Below are 15,349 nucleotides of genomic sequence, written 5' to 3'. Positions count from 1 at the left end.
CCTCCCTAGTGCTGGGATTAAAGGCATGCACCACCAACACCCAGCTGTGATTGTGTTCTTACACTGGCATCTAGGCATCTGTTTGGGGGGTGAGTATAGGTCTAGGTGTATATTTCTGGGTTTGTCTTTGTTGGGTGGGTGCTTGCTCTGTTACTTGGTTTCTGTTTCATCTCTGGATTTTCAGAGAATGTATTGGCTGTGTGTTGCTTGTTTTTCTGGCTTGCTCAGCTGGTGTGTTCACAGGGAATGCTTGCTGATGTTGAAGGCTTTCAGAAGAGGAGGCTTATGTGTGGGATGGTCTGTTGCAGCTCTAGGGGCAACCCTGAGGATTGGGTCTGAGGTAACAGAAAGAGTGGTGAAGATCCACACAGTCTACCTGGTCTTCTGGCAGGCATGGCCTGTAGTTGAGTCTCCCTAAGTTGGGGGCTGGGACACAGTGATGAAGTGGGAAGGGAAAGTGGGAGGGGATCTGTGGAATCCACAGGAGGTGTTCTGTTGCAATCCTAGGGTTGACTCTGAGGATTGGGTCTTGGGGAACAGAGAGGGGATTTTTAATTTTATTTATTTATTTATTTATTTATTTATTTATTTATTTTTGGTACAGGGTAGCCTGGAACTCATAATATAGATCAGACTGACCTTGAACTCACAGAGGTCCATCTGCTCCTGCCTCCAAAATACTGGAATTAAAGATGTGTACCACAATGCTCAGCTCAGCCTCTAGCTTCTGATCCTCCTGCCTTCATCAGGAGTGCTGGGGATTATAGGCATGCATCACCATTCAAAGTTTTATATGATGCTAGCGATCAAATCCGAGCTTCTTGTTTGTTAAGCAAGCATGCCACCAACTAAGTTACATCCTTAACCAAGAACCTCATTCATTTTTATAGCCGAGCAATGTTCTGTTAAGTGTGTGTGTGGTGTATGTGAGTGTGTATGTTTATGCGTGTACACCAAATTTTCTTTAACCATTCATTCATTCTTGATGAACACCTTGGTTTATTTATCTTGGTTAAACAGTCCTATTTTTTTTAATTTTGCACACGTGTGTGTGTATATTCACATGTATGTGGGCACATGTGTGCATGCAAGTATGATTGCACATGTGTGAGCATGCATCTGAAGGCCAGAGTTGGTGTCAGGTATGTTATTGCACCACTCTCCACCTTACATTTTGAAGCAGGATCTCTCTTGCATCCAGAACTCATTAGCTTTCTCCAGGGAGTACCTGTCTCTGCCTCCTGTATGCATAGATTCAAGACAGGCTGCCACACCCATTTATAAAGGTCTGGGGACCTGACCTCCAACCTCACCCTTAAAACACAAATGCTTTAGCTACTGAGCCATCTCTCCAGCCTCTGGCTTTATTTTTTCATAGAGGATAGAGATCATGAGTCTCAGTGCCTCTCTGTCAGCATCTTCCACACAATGTCATATCTCAGAGGCTGGCTCAGAATTCTCACACGGAATGCTACCAGTCCACTCTTACTGGAAGTACTTGGCGCAGAGCATGGTAGACATAAATCCTTGATAAGCTAGCATACATTTGCCATTAGATCTCTGTGATTGCCTTTGGGGTTTGGAGCTGAATTTGGGGAGGAGACCCATGAACAAGGCTGAACAGGACACATTGAGATTTGGGACCAAACTTCGAACCCACCTGGGGAAACCCAGGCCTCTGTAGTCACACAGCTTTCTCAGAATCCAGATCAGCCTTGCTTCAGTGCAAAGGTTGAGTCAGTGCCATGATGCAAACCACAGAGACTCAGTAGCTGTATCTCCTGCTCCCTTATCCAGACCGCAATCCAGGCCCAAGCCTAGGTGAACACTGCCAAGCACTTCCAGGTTGAGTTTTCATTTCCCAGAATCATCTCCAAAATGTGACACCCAGGAGTCTTTAATTCTTTTGGAAAAACCCCAACCGCACAGTGCGACTTTAAGAGAGGCCCCACCCTGAACTTGATGGGCCCAGGCATGGCCACTTCTGAGGAATGCTGCCACATCCAAGAGACCCTCCCAGCAGTACTCTAGGGACTTCCACTCGTGGAAGTGCAGCAGGCCCGAAGTGTCCTTTAGAAATTCACGAGGCAGGGCTTGCCAGCCTCGGGAAGCTGGGCCCCACAGAAGAGAAGGAGAGGCTAGGAGAGAGGGAGTCTCCAGGCAACTTGTGCTTCCTTCCCAGCTGCCCATTCTCCAGCTCACACCTGAGTGAAATGGCTCCAGTAGCAGATGACCCAAAGACTATCTACTACCAACAGGACTGAACCCCCACTCTCCAGGAATCAGCCCTGGAACCTCAGCCACCCAGGCTCTAGCCTAGTTGGGTGACTGAAATGTCCTCCGCAGGCTCAGGTGTTAAAAATTATTCCCCAGCTGATGATGCTATCTTACAAAGCTATGGTATCTTTAGGAAATGGGAATCCACTAAGAGAAATGGGTAGCTGTGATCCCATGAAGGTTATACCTACCCTCACTTCCTGTCTGGTGTCTGCTTCATGTCCTACCACAATGAGAATAGTCTCCTTCACATGTTTCCACTGCTGGCATTGCCAGCAGACACATCGTCATAGCAATACAAAAGCAACCAATACAGACCCCCTACATAATCAACTCCAGTCACAATCCATTCTTAGTGGCTGTCCTTGGGATTTACCAAGCCTTGTCCCTGCCTGTAGACTTTGCCTGGTGTGTCTGTCAAATGCCCTGGAAGCCTCAGGACATGTTGGCTCTTCCATACCCTTCAGATGGCAGCTGTATGTAATTTTCTAGAGTACTCAGTTGGTGCCCTTTTATTTTATTTTTTGAGTTCAGATTTTTTTAATATTTGTGCATATATATATGTTTAGAGTAAAGCCAAACACTAAACTCCCAGCCCTCTGAACACAGAATTCATTTGTGTTTCTTACATGTCCTAGATACAAAGTCTGAGACTATTTCACACAATATTTTTTTAACACTTTTGTGCACGAAATAAGGTTTTGGCATGTGGAGTTTTTCACTTGCAGCAATCATGTTGACACTCAAAAAGTTTCAGACTTCGGACTACTTTTGATTCTGAAGAGTGGAGGAAGGGTGGTCAGCCTGTACTTAAAGCCTTTGATAGAAAATTAAGCAAAAAGCAACCTGATAATAACAAGGTGGGCCTTATGAGCATGTGTTCTTGGGAAAATCATGAATGCCAAGTTTTCATATTCTAATCTAGAAGATGGCGGTATGTCTTCCTTAACCATATTACCATTGCAAAGACTAAGAGGATATGTAAAAGGGGCCTGAACTCCACAGGGAGAAGTTGTGGGGAATGAAACTGCTTTGAAAAACTCACCAGGCTTCCTCAGTTACCACTATCATCTGATGTAGGTGTGGATTCGGAATACGTTTCTTATCACAATTCATAAACTTCCAGAGCACAGATGTAGCCCCAGACCACCTGCAAACCTGGTCAGTAGGTAGGAGCATTCTCCATTTACACTGCAGGGTTCAGACGGTAAACTTATTCACAGAGGCAGGGAAAATACATTCACCAAGAAACTGAATTTTAACCTGGCACTCTGGCATGGCAGCACAAACTTGTAATCCCAACATTCAGGAGACTGAGGAAGGAGGATCACAGGTTGGAGCTTGGCTACAGCATAGGCTGCTTAACGAGTTCAAAGCTAGTCTGGGCTGCAATTGTGACCCTGGGGAGACAACTCAGTGGCTAAGAGCCCTTGCTGCTCTTCTGGAATACCTGAGTCCAGTTTCCAACATCCTTGTCAGGTAGGTCACAACAGCCTGTGATCTTAGCTCCAAGAGATCCAGTATCCTATCCTGGACTCATTAGGCACCTTCATGTACCGTTCTCAGAGGACATAGGCAGAATAAGGCCAGAAACTGCAATAACCACTCCTCCAGGGTTCAGCACTCTACACTCCACACAAAGTTATAAAAAATCCTGGGAAGAAATTTTCATATACTATCCACCCAGATTCTTGAGCTATTATCATTTTTATCATCAAACTATAATAACCAAAACCAGATAATTAATATTGGTAAGCCTGGGAACTCGCAGCTGGCCGCAGTCATGCTGCTGTCGGGAGAGCCAGCTCCCGAGTGCAGAAACTCCCGCCATGAGGGAGATTGTGCACATCCAGGCGAGCCAGTGCAGGGAACCAGATCGGTACCAAGTTTTGGGAAGTGATCAGCTATGAGCACAGCATCGACCAGGTGGGAGGCTACGTGGGTAACTCAGCACCACCACTGGAGCGGATCAGCATCTACTACAATGAGCCATCGTCTCAGAAGTTATGTGCCCAGGGCGGCTCTGGTGGACTTGGAGCCAGGCACCATGGAACAGCGTGAGATCTGAGCCTTTTGGGCAGCTCTTCCGGCCTGACAACTTCATCTTCGGACAGACGGGTGCCGGGAACAACTGGGCCAAGGGCCACTACACTGAGGGCAAAGAGCTGGTGGACTCTGCTGGACGTGATTAGCAAGGAGTGTGAATACTGTGACTGCCTGCAGGGCTTCCCAGCTCATGCACTCGCTGTGCAGCACAGGCTCAGGCATGGTCACCCTGCTCATCAGCAAGATCTGGGAGGAGTACCCGGACCGCATCATGAACAACTTCAGCGTCATGCGGTTGCCCAAGGTCTCAGACACTGTGGTGGAACCCTACAACGCCACATTGTCGGTGCACCAGCTGGTAGAGAACACTGAGACCTACTGCATTGACAACGAGGCCCTCTACGACATCTGCTTCCGCACTTTCAAGCTGACCACACCCACGTAGGGGACCTCAACCATCTGGTGTCTGCCACCATGAGCTGTGTCACCACATCGCTGTGTTTTCCCAGCCAGCTCAATGCTGACCTGTGCAAGCTGGCTGTGAACATGGTTCCCTTCCCATGCCTGCATTTCTTCATGCCGGCTTTGCCCCACTCACAGCCGGGGGCAGTCAGCAGTACCGTGCCCTGCCTGAGCTCACATAGCAGATGTTCGATGCCAAGAACATGATGACTGCTTGCCACCTGTGCCTGGCCCCATGTCCATGAAGGAGGTGGACGAGCAGATGCTAGCCATGCAGAACAAGAATAGCAGCTACTTTGTGGAGTGGATCCCCAACAACATCAAAGTGGCCATGTGTTGAAAGACCCCCCCCCAAGAGGTACTTTCGTAGAGGGAGACCCACACCCAGGAATCAGCGAGGCCACGAACTTGGATGCAAAAACAAGAGGCTTTATTGGAGACGCGGGTACCCGGGGCGACTTAGCTTCTGTGTGGCTAAGCGCCCTGAGCCAAGGGAAAGGGGTCCTTATATAGGGAAAAAGGCGCAAGCTAGGAGCAGGGATTCTATTGGATAATTCTAATGAGGCATTGTACAGAGCTATTCCCATTGGTCAATGTATATGAGGCGCTATACAGGGTTATTCAAATGAGGCAAAGTACAGAGTTATTCAAATGAGGTGAAACATAGAGTCTTTCAAATGAGGCGAAATACAGAATTATTTCTATTGGATGGTTCAAATGAGACACAGAGCCATTCCAGATCAGCATATTCTCAAGGTCTGGTGTCTGGTGTCTGGTACAGCAGACTCAATTCCCCCCCCCTTCCTGATGGCTGACCTTGGGGGCGGAGACCTTGGGACGGAGTGTTTCTCTTCGGGCGGGGGCTCAGGGGCAGGGCTCCAGGCCGGCTCACTTGGTGTTTGTTCTCGTGCCGACCCACCTGGTGCTCGCCCTCGTGCCGGCCCACCCGGTGCTCGTTCTCGGGCTGGCCCACCTGGTGCTCATTCTCGGGCCGGCCCACCCGGTGCTTGTTCTCGGGCCGGGCGTGCGGCGGGTGGCGGGGAAAGGCCGCCGGGGGTGGGGATCGGGGAAGCCGCCGACAGGAGGAAGAGGAGACAAACTTGAGAAAGAAAGGGCTAAGGGGCAGGGGTCTTTCATTCCCCCATTTCTCTTGTAACTGAATGGAATCTTTCATTCAGAGGTCTCTGGATACTCTGGATCTATTTGCTTTAGCTGATGATATTGTTGAGTTAAGACTAAGGCCTGTACAACAGATAGTCGTTCTCTGATGAATTGAGTCAGTTTGTTCAGAATGCAGGGACCAAATATGAGGATCAAAAATAGAATAACCAGAGGTCCCATGAGCGTGGATATAAGGGTAGTCAACCAGGGGGACTTAGCGAACCATCCTTCGAACCATCCTTGTTGAGACTCAAATAGCTGTTGCCTCTGTTTTAGCCTTTCCCTAAGTTTGGCCATGCTGTCCCTAACTATTCCTGTATGATCTGCATAAAAGCAGCATTCTTCCTTGAGGGCAGCACATAGCCCCCCTTCCTGTAAAAATAATAAATCTAATCCTCGTCTGTTCTGCAGGACCACCTCAGAGAGTGATGTTAAGGATTTCTCGAGTGCACTGACTGACTCTTCTAGGACCTGGATATCCGTGTGCATGGCTTGTTGTAGAAGCTTAAAATGATTAATTCCCTGTAGGGCAACGGTTCCGGTCCCTATGCCGGCTGCTATGCCCCCCACTGTTATTCCTCCTAATAATAGGGCCACGGTAAAGGATATTGGCTCCCTCTTATATCGGGTTGATTTCTCTAGTACGCTGTAAACATATTCAGGTTGGTGGTATGTGACTTTGGGCCAAAGTTCTATCAATATACAAAAGTCAATGGTGGTGTTGAGAACAGTGGTAGAGACACAGGGAGTCAACCCAGTACTGCAAGCCCAATAAGTTCCATAAGGGGCAACAAGGTATCGGCTGTCCTGAGATAATGGCTCTACTTGGTTACATAATTCTTGATGTGAGGGAGGAATCCTGCCTATGCATAGCCCCTTTCCTGAGACCTCAGATATTGTGAGCTTGTGCTGCATAGCAGCTCCACAACTGGTAGGTGCTGAGGTCTGGTTGGAGTAGTTGCCCAGTATTGCCACGCCTTCATAATATGGGGGCCGGGAAACTAGGCATAACCAGCATTCCTGAGTCTTGTTGGGGTCTGAAAAATTTAAGGCTTGGTAAACTCCTTGGATTAATTGTAATAATCTATCTCCGGTACCTGGAGGGTCTCTGGTTATCTCGATGTTTAGGGCGTCTGGGGTGGGGGAGAAGGTGACAGCACCTGGTGTAGGAGTGATAGCTTTAGGAACGGTAGGGGGTTCAGGGACTTGAAATTGGGTTGGGGCTCTCTGGTCCGCTATTACTGTGTTTGGCCCGACTGATTGTTGGCTTAGGGGAGTAATTTGTCTGTACAGGGAGAATAAGGTCACCGGATCTTTCCCTGCTCGGTGCAGCCGGAGTCCCCAGACTTTAGGACTATCCCAAGTAGTCCTTTTTCCAGCATCTGTGAACCTTAGGATGAGAGGGTTGCATTTTCCTCCGGGGGTGGCGCCTTGAAAACCTCCCCCTCCGGCACTATCATAACAGGGTCCGCAGGCTCTTTGCCCACATCTCCATGGTCCTTTCCCTGCATACCCTGGGATCTCCCTCCGTTTGAGAGTGATGAAATCCCAAGAGGAAGAGGGTTTCCAGTAAGCCTCCCCTGTGGTTTCACATCCCCATCTTGCACAGTACCCTTCCTGTGGCCCCCCGCAGCCATGAGTTGGTTTATGGCCGGGGCAAACATAAAAATCCTTGCTTCTTGTTCCTATCCTTCCCCCAGGGTGGTGGCATCCGTACCCTGGGAATGGTTCCTGGTCAGAGGGATCCCAATCAGACCCTACTAAGTCACATAGGTCGACATAGAGAGGAGGGAACCCATCATGTAGAGTCCCTATATAAGTGCTGAGGTTGGCTATTTCCCCGGTCCCTAGATTGGCTATTTTCCAGGTGATATTATAAACCCTGTGGGGGTTAGTTGCTACATGGGGGGTAAACAGACAACCAATCAACAGGAGGGTGTACGAGAGAGTCTTATCTTTAAAGGATTTTGAGTGCGGTGTGCGGTCCATTCTGATGCAGTGGCTGAATCGGTGGGTCGGGCTGGCTTTACATGTGAAGCATGTATCCAAGCTGCAATGCCGTCTACCTTGAGTGCGGTGGGAGTGGTAAGCAAAACGATGTAGGGTCCCTTCCAGCGGGGTTCAAGGTTCTTGGCCTGGTGACGCCGGACCCAAACGGTGTCCCCGATCTGGTAGGAATGGGGGATGGTGGGATGGTCCCTCTGGTCTTTATAAGCTTGAGCAAGGGGTTTCCAGACCTCCCGTTGTACTAGTTGGAGGGCCTGTAAATGAGCTTGGAGAGAAGGGGAGTTAGCAAAATCTGAGACATCTTGATCAAGAAAGTTAATGATAGGAGTAGGTACTCCATGCAGGATCTCAAATGGTGTGAGCCCATGTGGTCCAGGGGTATTACGAGCGCGGTAGAGTGCTAGGGGGAGTAGGAGGACCCAGTCTCTAGTGCCAGTTGCAAGCGACAATTTTGTTAAAGTCTCCTTGATTGTTCTATTCATCCTTTCTACCTGTCCTGAACTTTGGGGTCTATAAGCACAATGTAATTTCCAATCAATCCCCAACAAGGTGGCCACTGACTGACTTACCTGGGAGACGAAGGCGGGCCCATTGTCTGTTCCCAGTACCTGAGGCATCCCATAACGGGGAAAGATTTCTTCAAGCAATTTCTTAGTAACGATCTTGGCTGTTTCATGTTTAGTAGGGAAGGCTTCAATCCATCCTGAAAAGGTATCTACAAAAATTAATAGATACTTGTATCCATATTTACCTGGTTTAATCTCAGTGAAATCTATCTCCCAATGTGTTCCGGGCCGGTAACCTCTGACCCGGTTCCCGGGAGGAAGCTTCAGTCTGGATGCGTTGACTCGGGCGCACGCATCACATTGCTCAGTTACCTGTTTTAGAATATCATTCTTCCCCAAAAGGAAATTGAATTCCTCTTCTCGTTCGAGGAGCTCCCGCATCTTCTTGGAGCTCAGATGTGTCATCTTATGTAAAAATGTCACTAGGTACTTGGTTACCCGGTAGGGGATGACAGTCTTTCCTTCATAAGTCCAATCCCCGTTTGGTTCCTTTGTGGCTCCCAATTTCTCTAGGGTTTGGATGTCTCTTTGTTCATAGTCCCATGAGGGGAAGGGATGGTCGTTGGTGGGCTCTAGAGCCAGGAGGTTAGTGGTGTCTGTGGTCAGGGCCGCCTCTCGGGCAGCCAAGTCTGCCCTTCGATTGCCCCTTGCTTCAAAAGAATCCCCTTTTTGGTGTCCAGGGCAATGTATGATACTTAAGGCGGCGGGCAGATGAAGAGCCCTTAAGAGAGCGAGGATTTCCTCCTTATTTTTAATGTCTTTCCCTTCGGAGGTAAGCAGCCCCCTCCGTCTGTAAATTTCTCCATGTATATGGGCAGTGGCGAAGGCATAACGACTGTCTGTATACACGGTGAGCCTCTTACCTTCTGCCAATTTTAGAGCCTGCGTGAGTGCTATGAGTTCTGCCCTCTGTGCGGAAGTTCCAGGGGGGAGTGCCTGGGCCCAGACGACCTGATTCTCTGTGGTGACTGCCGTGCCCGCCCTTCGTTCTCCTTGATGCAAAAAGCTGCTTCCATCTGTGAACCAAATGTGGTCCGGGCTGGGTAGAGGCTGGTCAGTCAGGTAGGATCTCGCCCCATGGGCCTCGGCCAATACCTGTAAGCAATCATGAGCCTCGGGCTCCCCAGGGAGGGGGAGCAGGGAGGCTGGGTTCAGAGTCACCAAAGGCCCGAAGTGGACCCGGTCTTTGTCTAACAGCATAGTCTGGTAATGAGTCATTCGGGCATTAGTAAGCCATCTGTCTGGAGGCTGTCTGATGACTGCCTCAACTGCATGAGGGGCATGTATGGTCAAAGGCTGCCCCAAGGTTAGCTTGTGAGAATCTTTTACCAGCAGGGCTATAGCGGCAATCATTCGAAGGCAGGGTGGCCATCCCGATGCCACAGGATCCAATTTCTTGGAGAGGTATGCAGTGGGCCTTCTCCAAGGCCCCAGTTTTTGGGTGAGGACTCCCTTAGCATAGCCCTCTTTCTCATCTATAAAAAGTTCAAATGGCTTAGCTAAGTCCGGTAGACCCAGGGCTGGTGATTCAAGGAGAGCCTTTTTGATGTCGGTGAAGGCTTTCTTTTGGGGCTCTTCCCATTTAAAAGCAACCCCTGGCCGAGTGAGGGGGTAGAGGGGAGCCGCCATTTCGGCAAACCCGGGGATCCATAGGCGGCAGAAGCCTGCCATTCCCAAGAACTCTCAGTTGGCGGGGATTTTGTGGGGTGGGAATGTCTAAGATGGCTCACATACGGGCTTCCGTTAGCCATCGCCGTCCATCCTTTATCTTATATCCTAAATAGGTCACCTGTTTCTGACATATCTGGGCCTTCTTGGCGGATGCCCGGTACCCTAGGCTCCCAAGAGTCTGGAGGAGGGCTTGAGTGCCTTCCTTGCATTCCCCTTTGGTTTTGGCTGCCAGGAGAATGTCATCTACATATTGTAAGAGGATTAGAGCGGGGTACCTAACCCGGAATTCTGCCAGGTCCTGATGTAAAGCTTCATCAAAAAGGGTAGGGCTGTTCTTAAACCCTTGAGGTAGCCTAGTCCAAGTCAGCTGCCCAGAGATTCCAAGGGCCGCGTCCTGCCATTCAAAGGCAAATATAGGCTGGCTGGTGGGATGCAGGCAGAGGCAGAAGAAAGCGTCTTTAAGATCTAAGACTGTGTACCAGGTATAGTTAGGTGGCAATCCACTCAGCAAATTGTAAGGGTTGGGGACAGTAGGGTGTATGTCCTCTATCCTTTTATTGACTTCTCTCAGATCCTGCACTGGCCTGTAGTCATTAGTTCCCGGCTTCCTAACGGGTAACAAGGGTGTATTCCAAGGAGATTTACAGGGCACCAGAATCCCTTGTTCAAGTAACCTTTTAATATGTGGCCGAATTCCTTCGCGGGCTTCTTTAGGCATTGGATACTGTCTGACGGATGCAGGAAGGATGGCAGCTTTTAAGGTTACTATAATTGGGGCCTGGTTAATGGCAAGGCCCATTCCTCCTGTTTCAGCCCAGGCTTGGGGAAATTCCGCAAGCCAGTGGTCAAGGGTTTCCTGATTGTTCGAGTTAGTCCTCTTTTCATGGAGTCTATATTCATCTTCTATGGACATTGTCAAGATGGTAAGGGGAATTCCCTCTGGCCCTGTGACTTTGACTTCTGACCTCTCAAAGTGTATTTGAGCTTTTAATTTGGTCAATAGGTCCCGTCCTAGTAAGGGGTAGGGGCAATCTGGCACATGGAGGAAAGAATGCATAACCTTACCGGTCGCGAGCTGGAGCTGCCGATTTGTAGTCCAATGGTACTGCTTTCCGCCTGTAGCTCCCTGTACCCATGCAGTCCGGTGACTCAGGGGTCCGGGTGACCGATTCAGAACGGAATGTTGTGCCCCTGTATCGACTAGGAAGGTGACCGGATGCCCCCCGACTTGCAGTGTTATCCTGGGCTCAGGGGGGGGCTCCTGGCCCTGACTCCTCTAATCTTCTAGGTTCAGGAGGTCAGAAGCCCTTGGCCGTGGAAGCTTGGCCCGGGGGTTCTTAGGGCATTCTCTTGCCCAATGTCCTTTTTCTTTACAGTAAGCACATTGGTCCCTGTCCAGGTGGGGCCCCCTTCTGTCATCCCTCTGTCTATTCTGTCTCTGGCCTGTCACTACTGTGGCCAATAGCCTGCTCATTTCTTTATTCCGCTTACGGTCTCTCGCAACCTCTTTTTCCTCTGCTTCCTGTCTTAGTCTTTCCTCTCTCTCCTGGGTTTCCTTCCTCCAACGTTCTTCTCTTTCTGTCTGTGTTTCCCTCTTATTAAAAATACGTTCTGCTTCCTTCAACAAATCTTGGAGTGTATATCCCTGTAGATTTTCTAGCCTTTGAAGCTTGTTTCTTATGTCCGGGGCTGATTGCCAAATAAAAGACATAGAAACGTTGGTGGCCTGACCTGGATCTTCCGGATTATAGGGAGTATACATCATGTATGCTTCTTTCAATCTCTCTAGAAAAGCGGCAGGTGATTCCTCCGCACCCTGTATTATCTGCTTCACCTGGGCCAAATTAGTGGGTCGGCGTCCTGCCCCCCGGAGACCCGCTACAAGCAACTGGCGATAGAGACGCAGATGGGTCCTACCTGCTTCGGTGGTAAAATCCCATTCAGGTCTTTCAAGAGGGCAAGCCGCATCAATTTCATTGGGCAGCTGGGTGGGCTGCCCGTTTGCTCCTGGGACATTCTTTCGTGCTTCTAGTAGCACGCGCTGTTTCTCCTCCGAGGTTAAGAGGACCTGCAACAGCTGCTGACAATCATCCCAGGTGGGTTGGTGAGTCGTGAGGACCGACTCTATGAGAGATGTCAGCCTCACGGGGTCTGCAGAAAAAGAAGGATTATTATTTTTCCAGTTATAGAGGTCCGATGCTGAGAATGGCCAATACTGAGGTTGGCCGTTCAGTCCAGTTCGGAGGGGCAAAGTGGTTGAATCTGGAACAGGCTGTTCCCTGCGACCTCTTAGTCGATAAGCCATTGGTGAAGGGTCAGGGGCCGCTTCCGCCAAGGCGGCGGAGTCCGCTTCTGCCTCTGGTGGGGGCGGCAGTGGCGGATATCGCGGGGGCTCCTCCGTTAATAGATCAACCAACAGGTCTTCTCCCGGGGGGAGTACCTTAGGTGTCTTCTTTTCTTTAGCCTTAGTGTCTTTCACCGCGGTAGGGTAAAGGTTGGAATGAGAAGGGGGGTTGGGAGGAATCAAAGGAGTGGGAGGTGTAGGGGCCGAAGGAATGGGTCGGTTGGAGCGGTTAGAGGGGGGAAGGAGAGAGGGGCCCTTGGGATGTAAGAAAGGACGTACCCAGGGAGGGGGGTCCTGAACCAAAGCCTCCCAAGTGACGATATAAGCCACTTGATCGGGATGCCCGTGTGGTCCAGGATCCATAATCTTCTCTTTTACCTGGAATATAGTCTGGGGGTTAAAGGTACCATCTCGCGGCCAGCCTACGTCAAAGGTCGGCCATTCTGAAGAACAAAGAGTAATCCATTTGCGTTTACGCACATCAACAGATTGGTTATGAGCCTATTCCTGTACATCTCTCCAGTGCGAGAGTGTTAGGGACAAAGGAGTGGTGACAGTTTGCCCCATAGTTTCTAAGCTTAGGAGGACACAAATGATAGCTACAAGACAAAGACCGAATAACACAGAACAGACTTTCGCAGCGCGGTTTCGACAGAGAGTCGACAGTAAGAATTGAGAGGGGGTCGAAGAAGGGGGCCCTCCTTCTTCGTCCCCAGTAAAGATTGCAAATCCCTCAAGCCGAGGGCCTTCTCCAAAGAGACTGGGAAAATGTCCAGTCATAGATCTAAGTTCAAAGTACAAATCCCTCACACCATCGAGGGCTTCAAACGCTACCAGGACGTCTCCTGGAGCCGCGGTCGGGAGTCCGAACTCGTCAGTTCCTCTCGGAGCCGCCAAATACAAATGTACACAGCTGTATACTACAAACGCAAGCGCAATTCACAAGACGGACTCAGACCAGACAAGACAAAACAGCGGATCCGCACAACACTTACCTCCCAAACGTGGGTCGGTGGTCCCTGAGTGGGGGTCTCTAATCCCGGACGAGCCCCCAAATGAAAGACCCCCCCGAAGAGGTACTTTCGTAGAGGGAGACCCACACCCAGGAATCAGCGAGGCCACGAACTTGGATGCAAAAACAAGAGGCTTTATTGGAGACGTGGGTACCCGGGGCGACTTAGCTTCTGTGTGGCTAAGCGCCCCGAGCCAAGGGAAAGGGGTCCTTATATAGGGAAAAAGGCGCAAGCTAGGAGCAGGGATTCTATTGGATAATTCTAATGAGGCATTGTACAGAGCTATTCCCATTGGTCAATGTATATGAGGCGCTATACAGGGTTATTCAAATGAGGCAAAGTACAGAGTTATTCAAATGAGGTGAAACATAGAGTCTTTCAAATGAGGCGAAATACAGAATTATTTCTATTGGATGGTTCAAATGAGACACAGAGCCATTCCAGATCAGCATATTCTCAAGGTCTGGTGTCTGGTGTCTGGTACAGCAGACTCAATTCCCCCCCCTTCCTGATGGCTGACCTTGGGGGCGGAGACCTTGGGACGGAGTGTTTCTCTTCGGGCGGGGGCTCAGGGGCAGGGCTCCAGGCCGGCTCACTTGGTGTTTGTTCTCGTGCCGACCCACCTGGTGCTCGCCTTCGTGCCGGCCCACCCGGTGCTCGTTCTCGGGCTGGCCCACCTGGTGCTCATTCTCGGGCCGGCCCTCCCGGTGCTTGTTCTCGGGCCGGGCGTGCGGCGGGTGGCGGGGGAAGGCTGCCGGGGGTAGGCCGCCGGGGGTGGGGATCCGACAGGAGGAAGAGGAGACAAACTTAGAAAGGGCTAAGGGGCAGGGGTCTTTCAGTGTGACATCCCACCCTGGGGCCTGAAGATGGCTTCCTCCTTCATTGGCAATAACACTGTCATCCAGGAGCTATTCAAGTGCATCTCCGAGCAGATTTCGGCCATGTTCTGCTGCAAGGCCTTTCTGCACTGGTTCACTGGCGAGGGCGTGGATGAGATGGTGTTCACAGAGGCTGAGAGTAACATGAACGACCTGGTGTTCAAGTACCAGCAGTAGCAGGACACCACAGTCAACGACGGGGAAGAAGCTTTTGAAAATAAGGATGAAGAAGAGATCAACGATTAGGGGGACTTAAGATACTACTTGCACACCTGCTCTTTTCTTAGCTCTGATGGTGTGAGCACAGTGTCCTGGTCTGCACGTCACAGGCCCCTCTCAACCAAACACATCACACTGTTCCCGAGGTTATCTGGAAGAGGGCACTTTCCTTTCCAGGACAATTGGTAGTCCTGCCAGACCAGGGTGATTTTGTTCAGGAACACTGAAAGCAAAGTTAGGGGGCTGTAAAAGGCTAAAGACAGAGACCACCTTCCATTAAGTGCCCAGCCATCAGAGTTAGCAGGGAAGTTAGAATAAGGATTTGTGTTTCATCCTTGGTGATAAAAATCTAAAGTACCACAGTGTTGCCTTAATTGAATACACAATATGGAACTTTGTGACAATCCGTTCATAATAAAATGCTAAACCAGAGAAAAGGTCCAGGCCTCATATTCCATTGGGGTCTACATCACGTCTGTTCCATGTCTCCACAGAGAAGAGAAGCTTGGGGTTGTAATTTTAAAAAAGCAGCATGAAAGATGCCATGCAATAGAGTTCAAGCAGAGTTTTTTTTTTTTTTTTTTTTTTTTGTTGTTGTTGTTAGGGGAAAGGGAGAAGATCGACCTCCGGGGGCAACAGCAGCATGAGAGAGGAAAGAGGGAGAGGGAGAAGGAGGGAGTGACAGAGAAACAGAGAGAGGGAGAG

At 49.9% G+C, this 15,349-nt stretch overlaps 1 pseudogene; it reads left to right on the top strand.

Annotated features, from left to right (window-relative positions):
• The first annotated feature begins 4,106 nt into the window (after window positions 1–4,106).
• Window positions 4,107–14,671, top strand: LOC118237630 (annotated as a pseudogene).
• Window positions 14,672–15,349: the final 678 nt, after the last annotated feature.

Source organism: Cricetulus griseus, chromosome 7 (genome assembly GCF_003668045.3).
Source record: "Cricetulus griseus strain 17A/GY chromosome 7, alternate assembly CriGri-PICRH-1.0, whole genome shotgun sequence".
NCBI lineage: Eukaryota > Metazoa > Chordata > Mammalia > Rodentia > Cricetidae > Cricetulus > Cricetulus griseus.
This window is presented reverse-complemented; position numbering and strand designations above follow the sequence as displayed.